Source organism: Camellia sinensis, chromosome 7, assembly GCF_055761805.1.
Source record: "Camellia sinensis isolate YWXY chromosome 7, ASM5576180v1, whole genome shotgun sequence".
NCBI lineage: Eukaryota > Viridiplantae > Streptophyta > Magnoliopsida > Ericales > Theaceae > Camellia > Camellia sinensis.
In genome coordinates, this window is record NC_138967.1 from 125,644,057 (window position 1) to 125,671,011 (window position 26,955).

At 35.3% G+C, this 26,955-nt stretch overlaps 1 pseudogene; it reads right to left on the minus strand.

Annotated features, from left to right (window-relative positions):
• Nucleotides 1–18,997: 18,997 nt before the first annotated feature.
• LOC145794771 (septum-promoting GTP-binding protein 1-like) lies at nt 18,998–24,174 on the minus strand (annotated as a pseudogene).
• Between the last annotated feature and the right edge of the window lie 2,781 nt (nt 24,175–26,955).

A 26,955-nucleotide genomic window follows, 5' to 3' on the forward strand; every position in this document is an offset into this window, starting at 1 on the left:
TGAAAAAGTGATGTATAACCCGCTGCTGCCAACTGATATATTCGAAGCTCGCTCAAGCGAAGGAGTGGTCGCTCGAGCGACCAGACACAAAGGAACCTCGCTCGAGCGTAAGAAGCGTCGCTCGAGCGAACAATGCGAAGCTTCAGGTTTGCAACATACATGCACGCTCGAGCGCAAGAGTTCTCGCTCGAGCGAAGAAACACAAAACATAGAGCTCGCTCGCTCGAGTGACAAAATCCTCGCTCGAGCGAAGAATACCAACCTTCAGGTTTTTCACAGACGCAGACGCACGCTCGAGCGCAAGACTACTCGCTCGAGCGACGAGACATAAGACACAAAGCTCACTTGAGCGCACAAACCCTCGCTCGAGCGAAGAAGCAGGAACCCAAGGCTCGCTCGAGCGCAAAAAGCCTCGCTCGAGCGAAGATGCCAGATTCTGGACAGCAACTATAGCGATCCCGGTTTCCTTTTTCTTTACTTGTTATCCGGACTTGGGTTCCGTGGAGCTGGTTGTTGAGAGTATGTTGTTTGCACCCTTTAATCCTTATATTGAGTCTTGGGTTGTGTTGGGAAGATTTGGAACAGGTTGGTTGAGCTTAGGAACCAAGTCTAGTTGCCCAGATTTTGGCTTGTCCGCTCGAGCGGGGGTTTGGGCGCTCGAGCGGGGAATACACCTATCCAGTATGTCCTGTGTAGAGTTGGACGCTTGAGCGGGGAATTGGACGCTCGAGCGGGAGGTTGTGAGTGACGCTCGAGCGGGGAGTTTGGCGCTCGAGCGGGGACCTGTCTGCAAAGAAACTTCTGGGAGTGTGCATCCGCCGCTCGAGCGGGAGTTTGGCCGCTCGAGCGGGAGTCTGTGAGTGGCGCTCGAGCGGGGGTTTACACGCTCGAGCGGGGCGACTGTTTTAAAAATCCGAGATCCAACTTTCTGGATCATTTTTCATCTCCTTTTTGATCCTAAAACCCTAGAACCGACTTCTCTCTCTCTCTACTCACCTTCTCTCTTAGGTTTGATCTATTTAGAGTGTGTTTCTACCCCAGATCCTTTATTAAAAAGATAGAGTGAGTCGAGGGCTTCCATTTAATCTAAACGTTTGGTGGTTTGGAGCACTTTGGAATTTGGATATTCATCTCCGTCTTCTCCATTCGGGTTATTTTCTTCGAGGTAGGGATTTCCTACTCCATTCTATAAGTTTTGTTCTAAGTTTTGGTATTTTGATATGTTGGGGATACTTTGATAATTTTGGGAAAAACCCTAGTTGTAATAATTAATTAATTTGTATAATTGATTTAAGGGAATTGAGGAATTTGGTTAAATTCATGAAATTGGGGAATTTATTGATTAAATGGTGTAGTTGGATAATTTAAATCACTCGCCTATTGAATTGTTGATAAATTTATTTCCAAGTCTAGAAATAACTGTTTTGGGCTATCGGTGGAGGATAGTCATGATTGTTGTAGACAATGCATGTGGATTAGGTATAACTGAAACTAATCACATTGGTTTAGTCATTAATTTTGACTGTTGAATTAATACAGACATTATGTGTATTGATTGTGCGTTGTATATGTGATGTGTTTACATACTTTGTTTTGTGTGGGAGGAGATAGGGGATGTACTCCACGGTTTAGGGGAAGATAGGGGATGGACCTCTAAACCGGATTTTGTTTGGGAGGAGATAGGGGATGGACTCCATTAGCATCACTTTTATGTGTGCTTATTTATATTGAAGTGTTTTTATTGATACATCACTAAAATGTGTATCAAATTGGAAGTATGAAGTGTTTTGATTTGAGCCTGAGTCTCATCTTTTTGTTAACATTGGAAGAATGTGAATATGATATATATATATATATAGTTCACTGTTGTAAGTTTGGCCAGGTTCTGAGCCATATTGATAATATTGGAAAGTAAAACGTGTCTCAGACTTTAATGTCATGAAACTGTATAATGATGTAATTGATTATCTTGGTTAACCATTTGTTGAATGCTATTGCTTTATTCATTGCTTATATGTGGTTTAGTATATTTCTACTGGGCTGTGGCTCACCCTTTATGGGAACATCATTTTCAGGTTCAGGTGATAAGCTACCTCCAAGGACTTAGCTTGGAAGGACTTGGATTCTGAAGACTATTTTCAGTTGTTTGCTTTTATTTGTTAGTACATGTAAACACTCAAGCCTAGGGCTTTATTTGTAATTGAGTTAGAACTCATACTTTTGTGTCCAAGTGTTGGCTTGGAAAGATGTAAGCCTGTAGGGCATTTAATTTGATGTTACATGTAATGCTTTTGTTTAGTAAGACTCGGATGATTATTATAATGAATTATTAAAGTGATTTCTTTAAATAATGCATGTCAATGTTATATATAATGGGTTATTTTTTAGGGTGTTACAGCAACCATTTGTTCTAACTCCTAACCAACCTGTTTCAAACTTAACCAATACATCCTAAAACTCAAATACAAGGAATTAAAGGATAGAAAAGAGGTAAAGACAACAACAATCAACCAAGGAACTCGAGTTCGGAATACAATATATGAAGAGGGAAAACCGGGATCGCTATAGTACATACGGTATACACCATTTGAAAGGTGTGTACCATATTCTTTCACATATATAAGAGACATTTATTTATAAATCCCTCTTCACTTATTTATGTTTCACTTAATACAAATTATTTTCTTATATTCCAATAAATTATATGGGTGATATAGTTATCAAAATACCTTTAATAATAACAGGGTGAACCGCACATTAATATTCATATTGATAATGTGAATATTCTGTGATGTAATCATTCACATTATCAAATATGAATGTTTATATTACCAAATTACTAAGGGTTCAAAAAAATATTTGCAAAGATAAAATTATTCATAAAATACCTTAAATATAAGAATTAAGATTTAATAGATCAAATGTCTAAATAATAGAATTTATTGAAATATAATAATATATCATGGACTAATTAAAATGCAAAAGTATATGTCCTAATAAATTTTCTTTTCTTTTATAATATCCCAAGAATACTTAATCCATTAACCTACATGACCCAAATCAGTTGGGAAGGTGGACGAATATGCAGTTTAAATATTGGATAAATTATATTTTATTATAGTATTACTTAGAATTTGTTTGGCACGTGCTAAAATAGTACATGCTATTTTAAAATATTATTTTATTTAGGTCATAATCATTTTATTTGAATCACATCATTTCTATACCACATTACTTCAATCTTAATTCATATTTTATATTTTTTCGTGAAAGGTCAAAAAAGTATATTAATCTAACTTCCCAAACAACCCCTTAATATTAGTTTACACCACTTAATTAAAAAATGCTAAATAAAAATACAATTTGTAAATCCTGATAAAAGTAAAATAAATATTAAAGAGTCCTCTTAAATTTTAATAATATACTAGACTTAATAAACCGTTTTAAAACTCTTTTGTACTCCTATCAATTGTAACAATAACAAATATTACTTAACACATGTTTCGCGTGGTCAAGGGTCTGGCTTTATACCAATAGAAAAGGGAATAAGAAAGTTAAAGAGAAATGAGTGCAACTACATAAAATAAACAATAAATAAATAAATAAATGATTTTATTTAGGATAATTTATGGTGACCCACCTAAAAATTTAACAAAACTGTAAAAACCTATCTTGAAATTTTAGAAATAACAAAAACCTTCAATGTTATCAAACTAAAACGGTTAACATAATATATATATATATATATATATTATAATTTTAACCTTGATTTTTCCTTTTCTTATTCTAGAAACAGTCATATTACAAATTTAAAATTTACTATTTAGAAATTACTCAGAATCATCATCTTGTGGTATAAATTTATTCTACACGTGGACTCTACATCTCACAAATTTAATCTTAATCACACAATCTCTTTCGGAATAAATTCGGAATAGTTAAAGTGGGGTTCATAACATTTTTCTTCTAAAAATATTAACTCCACATCTCATCTTGCTCACCTAGAACGTTGACAAACAACACCTCTTCATTTTGTTCTAAATTCTTTTTTTGGCAAATTACTCGCAAGTCCTCTTTGAAAGAGTTGTACTCTATTTAATCACAAAACCTTTTGGATAGACCCAAAGGTCCTGCACCTTCCTTCTTCTCTTTATCTCTCTTTATGACATTTGATGATCGATGGCCACGCCTTCCTTCTTCTCTTTCTCTTTCTGATATACAATCACCGACTACCGACAACCATCATCGATTGGGGTTCGTTAGCAACCATTAACCACCGACTCCTTACTTCGCTCTCACCGATGGTGAAGGAGATGAGTTTCTAGCAAAGAAGATGAGTAGATCTACTCAAATCTAATGTAGATCTATATCAGATCCGGCTAGATCTAAACTAAAAATAGTTGTCGGAGTACAATCCTCTTTCTACATATGTCTCTCTCTCCTTCGATCTCTTTTTTTTTTTTTTCTCTGCTACACACTTTTCTTTTTCTATTTTAATGGAGAAAATTTTCAAGTTCTAAACAAATTGTTTTCGAGTTTTAATTACAGGCGGTGAAAATTGTAAAATTTTTCAGTTTTAATTTTTTTTGGTGCTAAAATGAAATATTTTTTAAAATTGTAAAATTTTACAATTTTATAACATACTTTACAATAAAATTTTGCAATTTCATAAATTGCTTTTACTATAAGATTTTACAGTTTCATAACATACTTTTCAATTTGATTAATAAGGATAAATACTTAATAGAATCATGCTTTGAAACTGTACCAATTTTACAGTTTCAAAACTTACTTTCAGTTTGATTAATATTGGAGACTATTTGTTTAAACCCTACAAAAATTGAAAAATAATGTATGTTTTTTTTCTCATTGTTGTTGTTTGCTGTTGTTACGTTTTTCTCCCTTTCAGTTTATCAATATTTATTACATTTTGTTATCTTTTTTCGTTCTAATTTCTCTATTTATTCTTCTTTCTTTTTTCTTTTTTTTCTAGACAATATTCTGAACATTCTGGTTAGTCTTCGACGATATTCTTGATCTCCAGCAAACATTCTGGACATTTCGGCAACTTTCAATGACATTCAGAAATTTTTGATGATACTCCGATGACTTCCTAGTAATGTTGAACATTTCGACGAGTCTTCGTTGATTGTATGACGGAAGTCCAACGGTGATGAGATGTAGCAGCGTCTTTATATTTTTTAATTTTTTTTATAACAATTAAAATTATTTAAGACTAATTGGTGCAATTATTTTATTTTAAGATTATATAAATTTTGAACTTTATATATGAAACCTACCGATAAAGAGCTTTTTTTTTTTTTTCGCTCTCTCTCTCTCTCCAATTTGGTAGCCCTGTGACTTCAATTTCTCTTTCTCAGCCACACCTCCAATCTCAAACCTACAAATTCAAATCAAACAACAAACCCTTACAACCAGACCACCACTAAAAGCAAAGAAGAGAAAAGTGAAAGTCATGGTTTTGGTTCATGACTCTAGACAATGGCAAGAAAAATGAATCCGTCCAATAGTCCTCCATTCGATCTGAGGTCTTTCGCATCCTCAAAGAGGGTGAGGTCACAGGTGTTAACTTTTGTCAATTTCATCCCTAAATACTGTCCTATGTTTAGATAAGAACATTGTTGGAGATACCAACAAAATTACCAAAAAAATTACATACTACATACAGGAAGTATGACCTATATGGTGCGTCGTTTATTCGGTAATTTTGTTGGAACACAAATCATTTCTCTTCAGGTAACTCCAAACTTGAAGGCCAAAGCAATCATATATATATTTTATCAAAAACACTATTTATCATATGCAATTTATAATTAAAGAAGAAAATGACACAATTATATATTTTTTGAGCCATAATTTAAAGAAAAAGAAAAAGAAAAAGAAAAACATATAACTAAACATCACATGAGATATAACCAAAAATCTTATGAGTCATAATTAAAGAAGAAAGTTGGTCATAACTAAAAAAAAAAATAACATAACTAGAGGTGCATATAATACACCCCTTTCAAAGGTTGCGTATAATAGAATTTCCCATTTATCTAGTGTAGTTATATGGGATGTTAAAATATATATATATATATATATATATATATATATATAGTTATATGGGCAAATTATTATTAGAGGGAGTTGGGTAAAAAAAAAAAAAGTCCAAACATATTGTTCTTCTAGTCCACTTTCATTTTTTATTATTAATTTTTTGGGCATTTTACCCCTATGATTTGAGCCATATGTCGTTTATCCCTTAACGTTTAGAAATGACCACATAACCCTCACGTGATTTGTGAATTGAAATGCACCGTTAACATTCCATCTAAGTTAACAGTACATAAGTGTGAAACACGTGGCAAATAAAGGGGGTTAAATGCTCATTTTCAAATTTCAATAGTGTAAAGTGCATATGGAATAAAGCATAAGGGGTTAAAGTGCACTTTGTATTCCAAACAAATGACAAAAATATAAGGATATTTTAGCCTTTTTATTAAATCGTTAACATGCCTAACAGTGCACTTTAATCCATAAACCACAAGGGTGTTATGTAATCATTTTCAAACATTAGAGAGATAAACCGCACATGACTCAAATCACAGAAGACAGAGTAAAATTTGCCCTTTTTTTAAAAAAAAAAAGGAAAAAAGAAAAAAAAAAGAGATCTTGTTGTGGTATGTCGTTAAAATGCATTGTAAAATGGTTTAAAAACATTATACATTTTTTTACTTCTCTTATTTTTATGCATAATATACCATCTTTTTAAATTAAAAAATAGTAGAAACTAATGTTTTGAAAATCAGATCAGTGAGCGAATCGGTAAAGGGACCAAGTGGACGAGTCACCGATTCAACCGTCGACTCAAAACGGTCGAACTATGACGTCATAATTAATAATATATAATTAAAATATATATATATACAAGTACTGAAATAAAAATAAAAATTGTTGCATAGTAGTTACTAATATTATTTAATAAAGTCATAATTTTTTATTTTTTTTAAAAAGTCACTAGTTTTAAATAAATTAAAAAAATTTAACATTCACTCCAAACAAATTAATTGAATGCTAGATTTAATTTTGGAGGGAAATAAAATTTACAACTCTCTCTCCAATCAAATATGATTTAAACAATTAGATTGAATCCCACATAGAATTTTTAGGTTCTCTTTGAAAAATCTTTTCCTATAAATAGGAATAGACTTTTATAATTTCTTCAAGCTTCCAATGAGACTCTTCCTAATGAGTGGAGACTTTTGAAGTAAGAGTTTTTAGTCAAAATTTTGATATATATATATATATATATATAAGAAAGAAAAGAAAAGAAGAAAAATAAAACAAAATTTCAACCGGTGAGTTGATCAAGAACCAGGAATGGTTCATTGGTTTTACCGATTGAACCATCGGTTTTTTTGGTTCTTGCAAATAAGGTCAATTTTTGGCTTAGGCCGGTTTTTGTGGCTCATCTAAATCGGAACTAGGTTCGATTATCAGTATTACTAGTTGAACCAGCCAGTTTAGTCTAGTTCTTTAAACATTGGTAAAATTCTAAATAAATTATTAAATATTTTACTAAATACTTACATGAATGTGAGACTCGTGTAAGTATTTAATAAAATATTTGATAATTCATTTGAATTCTGTAACGCCCCCAAATAATTAATGTAAGAAAAACTCAAATTTACTCTATCAACATGATCTTGTTTCTAATTTAATCACTTCCATGTATATATGTATACAAGATATAATGCCTCATCATTAATATCATCATCAAATCTCCATATTTGTATTCATTATACTCTAGAGATTAACAAAAGTATTCCACATGCAATTATACCTTCAATATTTCCTACGAGTCAAACACAATTTAATGTCCTCATGGGCTACAAGTCCTAAGGCTTATGCCTAGTTATACAAAATGGTTATGGAAACCCATACATGTAAAGTCATTAGCTTATCAAAATAACAACAAAAGAGAAGAGTCTCATGCCCTTAAAATACACCACACGCATTTAACTCGGCGGAATCACTATGTCCTTTCCTACACAAATCTACTAGGGGTGAGCACAAAGCCTAGTAGGAAGATCTTAACAAAGTATATACATTTTATACAGTCTTCTAAGATGAACGCATATGCCATGTCATGCTAAAAATATATTTCTTTATCGTTTGGAAATCTTGTGCACAATACTCATTTGAAAACACAACAATTTAATAAGTTCAATGTAATTGAAGGAGTGGTAAATACGACTCAGGTAATCTTTAGGTTGGTATTTGCAAGTAGGCATGTCAAGTACTATGAATCGCCACTTTTTGGCTTCTAAACGAAAGGCACATAATAGCTATTCCGCTCGTGTTTTCGTTCTTTCACCATGGTCACTTTGGCCAACTTAACCAATACCAAATTATAACTCCTATTTGAACTCACCAATGTATTTATCCCAAAACAATTCATTTCTCAAAGAAATATTTTCAAATGCTAATTCGAAATCAATGATAACGAATATGAAATGGAATGGCAAAGCAACATGTAACAATGTATTATAATTGTCCCATTTCTCAATTCCACCACACAAACCTCCATTGTGATCAATTTCCACATCTTTTCTGAATGTAATTTCACAATATGTCTTCCGAGAGATAAATGACGATATCGTATTACATGCATTCTCCACATGTTAATCGCCAATTTCAAACTTTGTCTTTTCAAGACAACCAAATAATATGTTATTCATCAAGCTTTTAAAATCAATGATTTCTCATTTTTCTATGGAATAACACATTAGATTCAAATATAGTAATCCCTCATTGATTCACTGTAATACTTTATCAAGCATAAATTTCACAAGATCTCAATATTTTTCCCAAATCCCCAATTTCTAGGGTTTTCACAAAACTAGATTCCCCCCCCCCTCTCTTTTTTTGGAAGGATTTTCTCAAAACAACACTCAAAGTTAACAACATAGCTCATACTCTCTAAAGTTTGAAGAAGTACAGAAAAAAAAAACCCACTTTTAAATCATCTAGAGCTCATGAACCAAAACCATAGTTCAAAATATAAGAAAATGATTTTGCAAAAATATATATAACTCTAAAAATATCTCTACCTCGAGTTTGGGAGAGGAAAGAGAGAAAAACTCTAAAATTCAACGTCGATGAAATCTTGATTTGATTGGTGAAAATGTAGTCCTCGCACTCTTCGATTTGGTATAAAAACCTCTATCAAAATCTTGATAGATTTTGCTAAATCTTAGAGAGAAGTTTGAGTTTGGATGGATTTGTAAAGAGATGGAAGAGAAAAGATGAATATATATAGAGAGGAAGATGAAAAAAAAAAATGAGCAAAACATGTTTTGGGTATCAAATTTGAGGAAAAGGCTCAAAATTTGAGATAGACATGCGAAAAACCACACGAACGAAAATCAAAATTTGCACGAGTGGATTTCTTGCGCCTCATGAGCTGTTTGAGTCAAAGATGAGCCTAGGATTTCTACCAAATCTGCATGAGTGATTTTGTCACGACCCCAAACCGTCCCTAGTAGTTTGGTGCCGTGATGGCTAGTAATCCATGATTACCGAAGGCCAACTTTCAAAATTCACACACAACCAGAGTATAATATAAGGGGCTTACAAGTGCGGAAGCAATAATTTAACATACAAGTGGTCCATAAGAGCAGTGCGTAAGTCCAATGAAATGGCAAACATCTTTACATAGCTTAAAACTTGAATACAAATAAAGTGAAGTACAAAAATACATATTACATTTAGATAAAAGGCTTCTCGAGCCGACATGTTCAAAATACATAAGCTTCAAGAATTGCCGACATAAACAAAAACACTTGGGCCACAAATCATGAAACATAATCTTCCAGATTGCCGACATCCTTACTACCGACATAACATACATGCAAAACACACATCTCGGCGAAGCCGACTTCTTGCTTGTTACCTACATATATACATAGGGAGGGTGAGCTTGGATACTCAGTGAATGGTATAAGTAATAAAGGTTTTAAATGAATGATATCCCAGATTTTTGCAAAACATACATATCATAGCTTGTTCAAAACATGGGATGAATCTAGTTCATCAATCTTGATCTTTCAAAACTTGCCTACTTACTTACTTTGGATGTTAATAACATCTACATAATACAAGGGATGACATTCCGGACTTACAAGACCCACACGGTAAACCGTCAGTGGCAATAATCTATTCGTAATCGATTAGACAAACCCACCCGCACAAGGCAGTCGGTGGCAAGGGAGATATCTCAAACAAGGGTGCTGCGAAAATTTAGAGTCCTCCAGCACGAGGGACTTTCATGACAAGAGGTGCTGCGAAAGTTTAGAGTCCTCCAGCACGAGGGACTTTCATGACAAGATGTGCTGCGAAAGTTTAGAGTCCTCCAGCACGAGGGACTTGTGTTACAAAGGCCCGTAGCCCTCATAACATGAGAGTTCTTTCCAAGAATGTCATCAAAACAAAGCTTACTTGATATATAAAAATAGAGGTAATCATCCATGCTTGATCAAATACTTTTCTAAAACAAAGTGAAGCTTTAACAAAACTTTATAACATAACTTTATTAGAAATACCACTCACATAGCTCTTGGGACGTCGGGATCAAGGCAAAGGTCCAAGTCCTACAAACACATGGCAAAGTCTATTGAACATACTTCTCAAAACAAGTCTTACATGTATGCAAATGATCTCAGGAAAACATACTGGAAGTCAAAACACTGTTTTACATGTCAAGAAGACATGCTGGGCACCAACCAGGTCTTTGCCGAGGTCCCACACCTCCTGGCCGAGGTGTGGCTACCTAGGCATCGGCATGCGGCTGCATGCCGAGGTGCGCACAAGACAGACTAAAGGTGTAAGTGATCATGCAAGGTAGGCCAAGGTGAGATACGATGCTTGGCCTAAGTGTGAGGTCTAGGTAAGAGTGATCTCGGCGACTGCACTTAAGGAAGTGAGGTCTGGAGATCTGGGTTTCCACCCGTGAAGAACATGAAGAACATGAACATGAAGACTATGAAGAACAAGAATGCTAAAAATCATGACTTCTTTATTACAAAATCTGGGTTTTCATGCTATGAGTTCGAAAACATGGACCTGGTTACCCATACTTGAGAATCATATGAAAACAAACACAAGAACATGAATCTAGGCATGAGCTTTCAGATCAAAACATGACTTTTCTTGAAGAATACATGAATGCTATTTTCTCTTTCTAAAACCGAACTTCAAAGCAATGCATGGCTTACAAATCATATTCAATCATGCAATGCAATAACATAAACATAAGGTACAACATGAGCAGATCAAGAATCTAACCTTAGAGCGCGGATCTAACGGTTCAATCTCTAGGGATCAAGCTTGGGATCTCCTTCTCTCTCAAGAATCCTTCTCCCTCTTCTAGAGCTTCTCTCTCTTCTTCAAAACAAAGATATAAAAAATGATAGGTTTCTCTCTCTCTGCCGGCTGACTTAACACACAGCTCGGACACGTGGCACTACCGGGTTGGCTCTCCTAAAAAAGGTGACAGATTGACAAGACAAGACTATGACAAAGTGTATCTAACAAGCTACACTGTAAGGCACTCCGGCAAGTGATGACGTCGGCTAAGAACAAGGCTTCGGCAACTAAGGACACAATGACCTCGGCTTAAGGAGGACAACACTTGACTAAGCTGTGCCACACCTTGGCCTAGATGTGCCACACCTCGGTCTAGGTCATACCACTCCAGGACAAGATCACTTGGGTGCAAAGGTAACATCTCGGCCTAGATAATACACATCTCGGCCTTGGTGATGAACACCTCGGCCTAGACAATGACATCTCGGCCAATATGTCAAGGCGAAGGTGGAGGTCAAACAAAGGGGTTCCAAGATACTTCTAGGATGAAGATGACCTCGGCTAGGAATGATCTAGGCTTAACACGACCTCGGCTTGACATAACTTAGGCTTGGCATGACCTAGGCTTAACACGACCTCGGCTTGACATCACTTAGGCTTGGCATGACCTAGGCTTAACACGACCTCGGCTTGACATAACTTAGGCTTGGCATGACCTAGGCTTAACACGACCTCGGCTTGACATAACTTAGGCTTGCCATGACCTAGGCTTAACACGACCTTGGCTTGACATAACTTAGGCTTGGCATGACCTAGGCTTAACACGACCTTGGCTTGAAGCAGCAAAGAAGGAACAAAACATGCACACAACACTTAGACACAACACCTAAACATAAAGCAAGACAGGGTTCATGAATGCAAACTTAACAAGATGAGGTTATGTAAATGAACATGAACATGGCCATGACATGAATATGGGTCGTTACAGTATCTTAACATGGCAAAACATACAAATGCATGCAAACATGACTAGGACATAAAATGTGGGTTGTTACAAATTTTCTGTCTAGAAATTTCCAAATTCCCTAAGTGCATCCTCATATGTGGTTTTTAAATCCACACGAGTGGTTTTGCTAGCCAAAGCCACACCCCCATGCATGTTCTTACACTCGAAACTCGAAATTTTTACTTGGAAACATTAAGAGAGATTAAGTAAGAATGAAATTGAAATCTCAACAACTTAACACAATAATCAAAATGCCGAAAGTAAAACAAACCGTCTGACTACGCAATAGCCGAGTTCAGGATCCGGGACATCACAAATCCCAATTGCTCTTTTAATTTTTTTAAACATGTACCCAGAGAGCTTATGTTAACAAATTTTTAAAAAGAATAAATAGATAAATAAATAAATAAATTAGATTCAAATAAGGAAAAATATTAAAAAAGAATTACAAATTAATGAGAAATTTTACAAATATTAATATAAAAATAATTAAAATTATAAATTTTTTCATAAATATAATTTTTTTTCCTCTCTCTCCCTTCTGAATTCCACTTGACCCTCCAAATAGTCGGACACTAACCCATCAAAAGTACATTGGATAGATCAATAGATGGCGGTTCCCAGTTCCAACCAAGGGTTGAGATTAGGACCCCTTTCTAGCTCGCCCATTTCTGTTCCCAACCCAGATACACAAACACAAATTTAGGGAAAGAAAGCCGAAGCGAAGATTGAGAAGAGAGAGAGAGAGAAGATGAGCAGTGGTAGTAGTACTAGTAGTAGTACCAGACCCATACCTAGAAGAGAGAGCCCGTGTATAGCGACCCCGGTCTTTTCCCATTTGATTATTGTATCCAGACTTGGGTTCCGTTTATTTTGTCATTGTATATTTGTTGTTGTCGTCCTTTATTTTCTCATTTGGAGTTATAGGATGTGTTGGGCAGGTTTGTTTTAGGTTGGTTGGGCTCGTAAACCAAGTGTTGCTGTCTAGTTTTTGGGTTGGTCGCTCGAGCCAGGATTTGGTCGCTCGAGCGAGTGTTGTTTTTGTGTCTTCTGGCTCGATCCAGATTTGCTTCGCTCGAGCGAGCGACTGCGTCTGGTATAGACCTGAGGGCAGTGCTTATTCGCTCGAGCGAGCTTTTCTTCGCTCGAGCATGGTTTTCTTGTTTCTGGTCGCTCGAGCGACCATGTCTTCGCTCGAGCGAGCCTGTCCAGTTTATATAAGCAGCAGCGGGTTTTGATCAGTCTTTTTCATCTTCTTTTTTATTCCAAACCCTAGGTCCGACTTCTCTCTCTCCCTACACATCTTCTCTCTTAGGTTTGATCTACTTAGAGTGTATTACTACCCTAGATCCTTTGTTAAAAAGATAGTGTGAGTCGAGGGCTCCGTTTTAATCTGAACTTTTCGCGATTTGGAGCACTTTGGATTTTGGGTGGTCGTCTCCATCTTCTCTATTTACGTTGTTTTCTTCGAGGTAGGGATTTCCTACTCCATTTTATAAGTTTTGTTCTAAGTTTTGGTATATTGATATGTTGGGGTTACTTTGATAATTTTGGGAAAAACCCTAGTTGTATTAATTAATTAATTTGTATAATTAATTTAAGGGAATTGGGGAATTTGGTTAAATTCATGAAATTGAGGAATTCATTGATTAAATGGTGTAATTGGTTAATTTAAATCACTCGCCTATTGAATTGTTGATATATTTATTTCCAAGTCTAGAAATAACTGTTTTGGGCTATCGGTGGAGGATAGTCATGATTGTTGTAGACATTGCATGTGGATTAGGGATAACTGACACTAATCACATTGGTTGAGTCATTAATTTTGACTGTTGAATTAATACAGACATTATGTGTATTGATTGTGTGGTGTATATGTTATGTGTTTACATACTTTGTTTTGTGTGGAAGGAGATAGGAGATGTACTCCACGGTTTAGGGGAAGATAGGGGATGGACCTCTAAACCGGATTTTGTTTGGGAGGAGATAGGGGATGGACTCCATTAGCATCACTTTTATGTGTGCTTATTTATATTGAAGTGTTTTTATTGATATAGCACTAAAATGTGTATCAAACTGGAAGTATGAAGTGGTTTGATTTGAGCCTGAGTCTCATTTGTTTGTTGACATTGGAAGAATGTGGATTTGATATATATAGTCACTGTTGTAAGTTTGGCCAGGTTCTGAGCCATATTAATAATGTTGGAAAGTAAAACGTGTCTTAGACATTAATGTCATGAAACTGTATAATGATGTAATTGATTATCTTGGTTAACCATCTATTGAATGCTATTGCTTTATTCAATGCTTATATTTGGTTTAGTATATTTCTACTGGGCTGTGGCTCACCCTATATGGGAACATCATTTTCAGGTTCAGGTGATAAGCTACCTCCAAGAACTTAGCTTGGAAGGACTTGGATTTTGAAGACTGTTTCAGTTATTTGTTTTTCATTGTTAGTACATGTAAACACTCAAGCCTAGGGCTTTATTTGTAGTTGAGTTAGAACTCATACTTTTGTGTCCAAGTGTTGGCTTGGAAAGGTGTAAGCCCATAGGGCATTTAATTTGATATTACATGTAGTGTTTTCATTTAGTAATACTCTGATGAATGGGATAATGAATTGTTTTCTTTTAATATTGCATGTTAATGATATATATATATATAATGGGTTTATTTTGAGGGCGTTACACCGTGGGGCACTTTGGAGGGAGATCATCGGCAGCCAAAGGCCCACTGATGCAGTGATCGAGCTGAAGATGTCATCCAAGTAAGCTTTCTCTTCCCCATCAAACCCTTGTTTGCTAGTAATTTTTGTATATGGATAGGATATATGTCACGTGTGCCTTCTGTTATTATGACTGAATTTGACAGTCGGATCCATTGTATTTATGTTGGGTATATAAATTGGTGGAAGGTTGTGCAACGTTGTGCCTATTGGCATACAAAAATTTCTCCTTTTTTCCATATATGTTTCATATGCACTATTTGATTAGAGAACAGGTACGGGGCAATGTGGGTTGGTGTTCAATGTTTGAATTGGGGCATCTGAAGAACTAGTTATGGGTTTTAATGCTCTCATTTGTTTTGTGCTTTGCAATGTACTGAGTCAAAGTTTTGTGTTTGGTTGTAATTTGAGCTTTTTATTTTTAGCAAGTCTAGAAATTAAGGGAGTTAGACACAATTGAATTGATTTAAGTGACAAGTATACTCATTCTGATAAAAAAAAAAAAAAAAAAAAACTAGTTTTCCCCAATTTTCAAAAATCAGTCCTGTGCATGTAGATTATACAAAATCAAGTAATTTTTACAGATACTCTTTGATGAGAGATTGATGACTATCAAATGATTTGTTACCCGATGACATTATGTTATGAGTTGTGGGAAATTTTGTCTGATGAGATTGTTATTCCAATGTGCTTTTTATCTTTTTTATTGTGATGGATGAACCATTAATACTAAGATGCATTGAAAAAGTACAAAAGGAAATTCCACAGAAGGCTTGAACTTCCACAAGGGAACAAAGTAACTACTACTAGGCAAGAAAGCAGAAGGATCTGTTTAAGCTTATGAGCGTAGAGTACTTCCCTTTCAAAATTATGCAGATTTATCAAGACCCAAAATGTGATTACTACTCAAAACTTCTTGAATTATGCCACTTTATAATGTTTCTAATTTACTCGAACTTTGTAACCAGAAGAACGCAGTTTTAAGGAATTAAGGTATGATTTTTCCAATCAACTGGGATGTGGTTAGACCTTTAGAAAAGGATCACTGCATTGAATTAGTAGTAGAAAAATACGCTAATAGGGTTGTTGTACTTATGAAAAGGATTGATTTCACATTCATTTGATAATCCAGTGGATTCTTCTTTAACCATATGAAACTTGAAAAAGTAGTGCTATGGAGAAGTTTTTTGTGGCCTGTCATCCTTAATAGGTGTTTCTCCAAAGAATTAGTGCACTAGGGTTTTGGGGTTTGTGAACGAATGATATATCTTTTAGAAACTTCTTTGAGGGTGATGCCTGTAAGTGTGGCAAAAGGGGACTAACTGAAGGTGTCTTTCAAAAACAATCTTAGTTGTTGAGGGATCCTTTTTGGGTGGGGTTGTGTTTTCTAAAGCTATATTACAGTTTTAGAAATCTCTTTAGAGGTTCACACAAAACATGTGTCAAGGCTTACATGATTAAGTATGGGTCTTCCTAGGAGTACTCCTCGGGAGCAAAGGCATTATAATGCTTTTGTAGTTGTTTCATTAGGACCATCCGTCATTTGGTTGGATTTTTAGTTTATTTTTATCTTAGAATTTATTTACTGTATCTTTTATCTATTTTTAACGAACATCATCTGAAAATTCTTAAAATCATCAAGTGAAGGAATGCTCCACATAAAGGGCTCCATTCCTTAGTTCGATTCTCCTTTTACTTACTCAACTTTGAAATAACTCAGCCGCCACCCAACCTGAAAACACCCGGTCTGTATGAAATTAACTAGCCCAGAGCAATTCTACACCTCCCTAGCCACTTTACAATGGGAGATGGTCCTCTAACTCCATCACCTCCATGCACTTTGAACTTCAATTTAGGGGAACATGTTGTCTTCTGATGCAATTGTAAATTTACAAAATCTTCCTGAGAGCAGCAATCCACACATAAAACCTACCTTGAAAGGGACTTTAAAAGTTCATACCCTTTTCAATGACACAAAGATTCTTGTGTAACAGTTTGTAGTATTTCTTTGCTGCATACTGTTGGACTTGCATGCTACCATTGTTAAAATTAGTATTATTTCAGATGGATGTTGTACAATATTAATCGATTTTCTTGATTGAATATGTTATGCTGGTTTTAGCATTTATATTAGCCATTACCTAAGCACATACACACACAAGGAACCCCAATGCATAGAATTCTAGGATCAAACTCATCTTTTTATGTTGAGGTCGCATGTCTATTTATCGTGGAAGTCTTCTAATGTTTCATATTTTGTTTTTTTCAAAATTTTCCTATCAAGCCCCTATTTTATAATTTTGATTCCATATCACATTTTGGCCGTCATTGTTGTTTTCCATTTTTGCTTCCTTGCTGGCAACCACAGAATAAAGTAGAAGTAAGTTCAATTATAGAAAATTCAATATGACTGCTTCGCAAGGAGACAAAAATAACCAATAATGCTTAGATGTGCAAGGAGATAGTAGACATCCCAAACGAAACACTATGTTTAAGTGGAAACAGATTACGACTATTTGACCTTTGTCGGAATGTATTATGATGGCCTTGTATTTGAAGGTTCACTATTAAGTTTATGCTCAATTTTAGTACATTTTGAGTTTATTTCAGTCATGTTCTGTGTAGGCGTGCTTTGAAGGTAACCCATTTAAGACAATTCCTGGTCCTTTCAAGCTCTTCTGGCAATGCATGTGCTCAAAACCTGAGTGTGTTTTCTTTCATTCGGTGACTTATCCCAAAAAAGATTATTTTTCTCTTTCATTCGCTTATACTATAGTACATTCTTTTGATATACTCATGAAGCATCTAAGATTATGTCTTCTTTAAATCTTCAGAATTTTCTAATTGGTTACAGAAAGCTTTTCATTGGCAGTTAATCACATAGAATACAAGATATGTAGATTATAATTTGTTAGAAGTTGCTTCATTGGCCTAAATTTCCATCGCACAATAATTTGAAGTCTTTTTCTACCTTTTGAGATAACTAATTGCTTAATTCTAATTTCAATTGTTCCATTACATTCTGAAGTAATTGTTGTTGCTAATCAATTGATTGAATGTTTGGTGTACAGTGAAGAACCAACGGAACCATTCTACTATTTGCAATTGGACCCACAAACAAAAGAAGTGAAGCTTGAGTGACGCTCGTCTCCAAATGCCATATATCTGCTTTTAGATTGGACCCTTATGTCCTCTGAATTTCAAGTTTTGTTATCGTTTCCTGATATGCTAATATGGCATATATTTTGGCTTTCAAGTTCAAAATAATATGAATTTTCACATTGTGGTGGAAATGCATGTTCTGAATAAACTAGCCAATTGATGACACTTTTAATTATTCCTTTGATACGCAGCACTTGTGACCATTCAAATTCCCTCTAGTTTACTTACATTTTCTCCCCCAACAAGTCAGTGTGTCTTTTAAAGGCCCACTTATTCTTAGAAGATGCATCATGTCCTCAACTGAAACACATATAGGGTTGTAAATGAGTTGAGTCGAGCTAAGTAGTAAGTTATTCAAACTTGATTTAAAAAATTAACAGGCTTCCAAAATATGTTCAAGCTTGGCTTGTTTACCTTTCAAGTCGATCTCAAACGAGTTTCGATTGAGCTGATAACTAGAACTCAAGTAGCTTTATTTTCATAATATATATAAGCTTATTGAGCTCAGTAATAGGTTGAATGAAACAGAGTTATTCTTACATGGAGATGTGGGCTCCTGAGCCTGTATCATCTTCTTCATTATATTCAATTGAAACAACTCTGAATATTCACTGGGAACAGACAATTAATACAAATCCAGTGAACCGGTTGATTTCAATCTTCTTACGTAGGATCCAGAAAATTCCTACTCTACTTACAAACCAAATAGGTTTAATCCCAAGCAACAACTAGAAATTGATGATGGGTTCTCCGATTGTGAGGTTTCGCTCAGGAGCCCATAGTAGGCTGAACAACTTTGCCGTGATGAACTTGAAGATCTTGTTTCCATTTATGTTGTAGGTTGCACTTGGAAAGAAAAGTGTTGCATTCAGGGCCCTTGCATATGCTCTTGCCTGTTAACAACAATGCACACATGATAAATAGTTTCTGATATTGGATTTAGGGTTTAGGTGGGAACAACGAACCGCTGTTCTTCTCAAAATATATTATTGGAAAGGTTTGGTATCACTTGTTTTTTTGGGAATTGATATTGAAATCTTGTGTTTTCTTGTGAAAATTATTTTTTGGAAACATATCAGTTTTAGGAAACACTTATAAACTGTTTCATGAATTTTAGAAAATTGTTTCTACACAAAATTGAAAATGAAAATTGTTTTTGAAACTTTTCATTATTTTTGTTTCTAAAAACACGAAATTAAATCTTTTTGAAAACAATACCATGTTTGTGACTTAATCAGTGTGTTCCAAGAGTCAAAAAGATGTTTCTTACTGAAGAATTGACTATGATGTATGTGTCCCTTCGATCCCTTTCTATGAATATACTCAAAAGAAGAATAATCAAATTTGATTTGTATTTTTTCCAGCTAGAAATCATTAAATGGATATGACCCAGTAAATCATGCATGCCCTAATGTACCTGTTTTCTCTCCTCTCTTTTTTTCTTCAATCATTCTGCTTTTAATTCTGTTTTTTCTTCTATCATGTGAAAATTAATTACAACAAATTTCTCAGTTAATTGATCCATGAGTCTCACCAGCTTGGTCCACATTTTGAGACAGGATAATAGTACATGGATAAGATTTTAGTGATAGTTAATTTAGTCATATATATTCTGTATCTGAATCGGTTATATGCATATTGTTGCATGATCAGAAGAGATCAAATATATTACCTGACTTGCAATTGTCCACTGAACATCTATCGATAATTGTACAAAATCGTCGAATTTAGAGCATGAGATTGGGATTATTAATCCGTGGGCTCAATAATCCTGTGTTTGTTTTGAAATTTTGTTTCAGGATTATTAATCTAATGGATAATTAATCAAACAAATTTGTAGGATTATTAGTAATGTGGTAGGGTGAGATTATATATCTTGAGTTGAGAAATAAAATAAAAGGACTCTTTTACCTTCATATGTTTTCTTATCCAATGCAAATCAAACAATGGACAATGGGATAATTTATCCTACTAATCCAATTGGATAGTGAATACCACAATAATTTGATGGAATTATTAAATATCTTCACTATTAGTCTTGTGAATCAAACATGACCCATGAGTATTGGAATTGCCGTCTACAACAATTACAAAAAAATTAGTTAATACAAATTAGAAACAAGGTCAAGGGTCCTCTATATTTAAATTTCTATTATAGCGATCCCGGTTTTCCCTTTTACTGTTCAGTTGTATTCCGGACTCGGTTCCGTGGAGTTGGTAGTTGTATCTATCTTGTTGATATCTTTTAAATCCATTTGTTTGAGTTTTAGGATGTGTTGGGCTTGGTTGTTACAGGTTGGTAGAGCTTTGGCTCCCATTGTTGTTGCCCAGTTTTTGAATGGTCCGCTCGAGCGGGTCGTTTTGCGCTCGAGCGGGGTTTACACCCTTCCAGCATTTGGTGTCCCTGCAAAACTTTTGCAGGTGTGTTTTCTATGCTCGAGCGGGTTTCTTGCGCTCGAGCGGGATTGTTGGCGCTCAAGGGAAGGGGAAATCTATGCTCGAGCGGACTGGTTTTCGCGCTCGAGCGAATGTACTTTATTCTTATGTCTTGGCGCTCGAGCATGTCCAGATTTTGTGCTTGACGCTCGAGCGTTGTGTTTTCCGCTCGAGCGGGAATGTCGTATATCAGAAGGTAGTTGGGCATTTCTAAATCACTTTTTATATCCTCACTTTCTCTCTTATTTTTCAAAAACGCCATTTGAGAGCCTCTCTCTCTCTAAAACCTTGCCTTCTCTCTAGGTATTGATCTAGTAAGAGTTGTTTCCTCACCTTTGGCCTTTACAAAAAAGTTGTTAATCGTCAGGGGCTATCTTTTGATCCAAGAATCTCGGGATTTGGAGCATTTCCATTTTCTTCGTCTTCTTCGTTGGGTGTCAACTTTTGAGGTAGGGATTCCTACTCACTCTTATGGTCTTTGACATAGATCTTTGGTTGTTTTGATAAAGTGTTGAAGTTGGGTAATTTTGGGACCTAGGGTTTCAAAATGTTAAAAGAGGGTTTTGTTATTTTGATCCTAAAATGGGTATTGTGGGTTTCAAAATAATGATGTTGTTGTTGGTTGTTGATATATAGACCATTGGGTCAATATTGGAAAATGGGGTAGAAAACCCTAATTGGTTGTATAAATTAATTGGTATGATTAATATGGGAAAATTGTGGTTATATGGAATTGAGTTGGAAATAATGAAATTGACTCATTATATGGTAGAGTGGTGGAGTTGGATTTACTAATCGCTCACTTTTGAAAACATTGATATTTTATCTGTTGGAGCTTTTATTATCTGTTTAGAAATAATTGCTTGGGCTACCGGTGGAGGGTAGTTTTGATTGTTGTAGACAATGCATGATGATTAGGCAAACTAAAACTAATCAATCAGATGTGCATAGAGTATGACGGTTAATAGAATACATTAATGTTATGTATTGATTGATTGTGTATATGACCTATGTGTATATACATTGTGTGTGTGGGAGGAGATAGGGGATGTACTCCACGGTTTAGGGGAAGATAGGGGATGGACCTCTAAACCGGATGTTGTTTGGGAGGAGATAGGGGACGGACTCCACCGATACAGCTCATACGCTTGTCAGTTAACGTGTTGATACCGCTCATATGCTTATCTTTGGAAGTGTTGATATAGCTAATATGCTTATCTGTTGAAATATGGATACAGCTTGTATGCTTATCTATTGAGATGTTGATACAACTAGTATGTTTATCTATTATAAAATGGGAAACGTTTGATATGAGTCACTGTCTCATATAAGTGGTTGGCCAGGCTCTGAGCCGTTGATGTAAAATTGTGACATTGATAATAAATGGGAAATGAAATGAAACATGGGCATAGTGGTCACGTAATGGAAATGGGTTATGAATTGACTTATGGAAATAGAACATTTATCAAGTGCTAATGTCTTAGTTACTGCTCATATTGTGTTTAGCATATCTCTACTGGGCGTTGGCTCACCCTATATGGGACATTATTTTCAGGTACAGGTAGCATGCCACCTCCAAGGACATAGCTTGGATGGATATGGGGGTTGAAGACTCTTTTTGATTATTTTGTCTGTATCACATGTATATCAAGCCAAGGGCTTATTTTGTATAGAGTTAGTGCTCTTCTTTGTGTAACCAAGTGTTGACTTGGAAAGCTGTAAGCCCTTAGGGCATTTGCTTTTGTTGTTAACGTGTAATACTGTTGTAAGAACTACTCTAATAAATAGAAATGGTTGGTTTCTTTTATATCAATGCATGTCTGAAGCGATGGGTTTTATTTATTATTTTTAGGGCATTACATCTATATCTTTCCAATCTGATGCATTTTTAATTATACAATTATGTCTCAGAAATTTATATATCTTCAAATTCTTACTACATCATGTAATACTAATGCACATTCAATTCAACCCAACCCAACGATTGTCTCAAAATTCCCACTAGATTACCTATTAAGGAATATAATGAGACAAAAGACAGAGAGGTTATGAATGAAAAATGATTTTCGAACAGAAAATTTATACAGAAAACATATCTAAAATGATTGTCAATGACATTTTAAAATATGAGGGCAATGATGAATGTTTTGATTAGAAATTAAAAGATCATAAGAAGTCACATCATTTTTTTTTTATGAACATGAGTTTGTAGATTATTACTTTTTGGGAGTATATTAATATTTAAAAACAAAGAGATTTGGGTAAAAAGATGGGGGGAATTACCACTCAGTGGTACTTTTAGAAAGTTATTATAGATTTGTAAAAAAATTATAATTATAATTATTAATATTTGTAAAACTTATCACTTATCTGTAATTATTATTATCATTTTTTTATAATTTACACTAAATTGAAATTTTCCCTAAAAAGATCACATGAGGTGGTGAAGCAGAGCATGGGTACCTGATTCCATTTCCTTGATTTTTGATATCATTTAACACTACAAACACAGAGAGAGTTAAGTAGTAATCTCATGAGTTTACTTTATTATTCATAACTAAATAATAACTACAATTTTATAATCATAATTTGTGAAAACCTTGGGTATTTTCAAAAATTACCTGTTTAAAGTACATCGACTCGTTAGATCAAACATGAATAACATTGCTACCGAGCCTTTACAAGCACTAGGAATCTGATTTTGGGATGTTTCATCTCCTTGTACACCATTCAAAATTATAATTGATCAGTAGATATATATACATATATTGCCATTTCAATCAATAAATATCAGATGGCAAGGCTTGTCATTAGAGAAACGATTTTATTCAGATTGTTCCATTTGTATATTTTACGATTAGTTCTATACTTGTAGACTTATTATTTAGTAAATTATTATGAAAAGAAGGAACCATGCATACCTACAACCTCCCAGATTCTATAAGCAATACGTGCCCCTCCAACACAGAGTGTTTTATCCATCTGATTTAGTCCTGAATTTGATATCTCAAATCCTTCTTCTTGTCTCTCTCCCCCAACATACGTTGTCTAAAAATAAATAACAAAAAAGAAAAAAAAAATTAGAGCAAGAACAACATTTTAATATGCTATGTTTGGTTGCCAGGAAAGCATAAAACAACATTTCCAAGGAAAAAAAAAAAAAAAAAGCTCTTGCCAGAAAACTAGTTTTCCCAATTTGGGAATCACCCAATAGACTGATCTTCAACGCAACCAAGTCCGAAGAGTCCCTACTGTGTTCATAGCACCCACAAGGCATGTCGGGGGTCTCAAACCCTCTCTCTGAAGCCACCAAAGATGGAGACGACATGGTGGCGATGTGTGGTAGCTGCCTATAAGTACATGACTTCCGTAGCGTGCAAGCCAGGATTTGGTTCCAGTGAAAGCGAAAGCAGCGCTGGAGGCTCGAGGCCCGATGGGGGATTCGTCGACGGACAGTGAAACGTAACATGTTTTTTTTTTAATTTTTGATTTTTTTTTTGTTTTTTGGGCGAAGCTTAAGTAGTGAAAAAAAAAGGGTCATGTGGGATGGCCTCAAAATAGGCGCACTGCGGTCATGGAAAGGGAAAGCTGGGTTCTTTGTGGTATCACATTTTTGTGGGTGCGTTTGGGGGTATTTTTGGAACTCACTGTTTTTATATTTTTAACCACTATTTTGGCTAAGACGGTGGCCGATTTATATGGACAGTTGACTTGTTTTGTAACGCCCTCAAAATAAACCCATTATATAAACATCATTGACATGCATTAAATGTATTAATTCATTCATCCGAATATTGCTAGATAAAAGCATTACATGTAACATCGAATAAAATGCCCTACAGGCTTACATCTTTCCAAGCCAACACTTGGATACAAAAACACGAGTTCCAACTCAATACAAGTAAAGCCCTAGGCTTGAATGTTTACATGTACTAATAAATAAAGACAAATAACTAATGTTATTCTTCCTCAAAATCCAGAAGCCAAACCCTCTCAAGCTAAGTCCTTGGAGGTAGCTTATCACCTGAACCTGAAAATGATGTTCCCAAAAAGGGTGAGCCACAGCCCAGTAGAAATATACTAAACCACATATAAGTAATGAATAAAGCAATAGCATTCAACAGATGGTTGACCAAGATAATCAATAACTTCATTTTACAGTCTCAAGACACTATTGTCTAAGACACGTTTTACTTTTCAATTTTATCAACATGGCTCAGAACCTGGCCAAACTTACAACAGTGAATTATATATATTATATTCACAGTCCTCACATATCAACAAACGAATGAGACCCAAGCTCAAATCAAAACACTTCATACTTCCAGTTTGATACACATTTTAGTGCTGTATCAATAAAACACTTCAATATAAATAAGCACACACAAAAGTGTGGCTAATGGAGTCCATCCCCTATCTCCTCCCAAACAAAATCCGGTTTAGAGGTCCATCCCCTATCTTCCCCTAAACCGTGGAGTACATCCCCTATCTCCTCCCACACACAAAGCAATGTATGCAAATGCAATGCTCAATCAATACACGTATTTTCTGTATCAATACCATAGTCAAAATTAATGACTTAACCAAAGTGATTAGTTTCAGTTACTCCTAATCCACATGCAATGTCTACAACAATCACGACTATCCTCCACCGATAGTCCAAAACAATTATTTCTAGACTGGAAATAAATATACCAACAATCCAACAGGCGAGTGATTTACATTATTCAACTACACCATTTAATCAACAAATTTCCCAATTCTATGAATTACTTATACAAATTAATTCAATAGTACAACTAGGGTTTTCCCAAAATTCACCAAAGTATCCCCAACATATCAAAATACCAAAACTCAGAACAAAACCTATAAAATGGAGTAGGAAATCCCTACCTCGAAGAAAACAACACAAATGATGATGACAAAGATGAGTGCCCAAATACCAAAGTGTTCCAGATCGCCCAATGTTCAGATTAAATGAAAGCCCTCGACTCCCTCTATCTTTTTAATAAAGCAACTAGGGTAGAAACACCCTATAAAGTGATGAAACCTAAGAGAGAAGGTGGGTAGAGGAAGAGAAAACTCGGAACTAGGGTTTTTGGATCAAAGGTCATGAAAAAACGTTTTAAAAACCGCTGCTACGTATTTAAACTGGACAGGCTCGCTCGAGCGAAGACTTGGTCGCTCGAGCGACCAGACACAAGAAACTACGCTCGAGCCAAGGAAGCCTTGCTCGAGCCAGCAACCCAAAAGCTCGCTCGAGCGAAAGAAAACTCGATCGAGCGAAGAACTCAAACCCTCAGGTTTGAAACCAGACACACGCTCGAGCGAAGGAACTATAGCTCGAGCGAAGGATGAACTAATTCGCTCGAGCGAAGAAAAGATCGCTCGAGCCAAGAATGTAAAGCTACAGGTCCATACTGGACGCCAACTCTCGCTCGAGCGACCAAACCCCGGCTCGAGCGAAGAACCAAAAACTCCATCTCGCTCGAGCGACCAACTACTCGCTCGAGCGAAAACCCAAAAACCTGGACAGCAACACTTGGTTCCTAAACCCAACCAACCTGAAACAAACCTGCCCAACACATCCTATAATTCCAAATGAGAAAATAAAGGACAACAACAACAATTATACAGTGATAGATTCTACGGAACCTAAGTCCGGATACAATAATCAAAAGGGAAAAGACCGGGGTCGCTATAACCTCCCCCCCTTAAAAGAATTTCGTCCCCGAAATTAAGCATAAAGTTTGAAAACAAGTTTTCTCAAATTCCAACAATATGATAACTCAATAATAAACAAATTCCATCCCTTAACAAAGAGGCATATCACAATATGTAAAGAAAACATATATCTCAACCTGCATTAACACCATGCAATCTGCTTTTCTCAATTTCAACAATTTTCAATATATTCAACATATACAATGTTTCCTTAAACTTCCATTTCGAGGCAAGTTTCAAAATATTTTCATTAACCAAAACATTCTCAATGTTTTACAGCTTATGACATATATAGAAAGCTTTACAGTTCGACAATATTACAAAAATTAATTACAAGATTACAAGTCAATAAACATGTCCGGATATTTCTCACGGACTTCAAACTCACGTTCCCAAGTGGCTTCCTCCACCCCGTGATGTTTCCACAAAACTTTGACCAAAGGGATGGTTTTGCCTCGCAAAACTTGATCCCGCCTATCCAAAACCCGAACCGGTCTCTCCTCATACGAAACATCCTCATCAATCA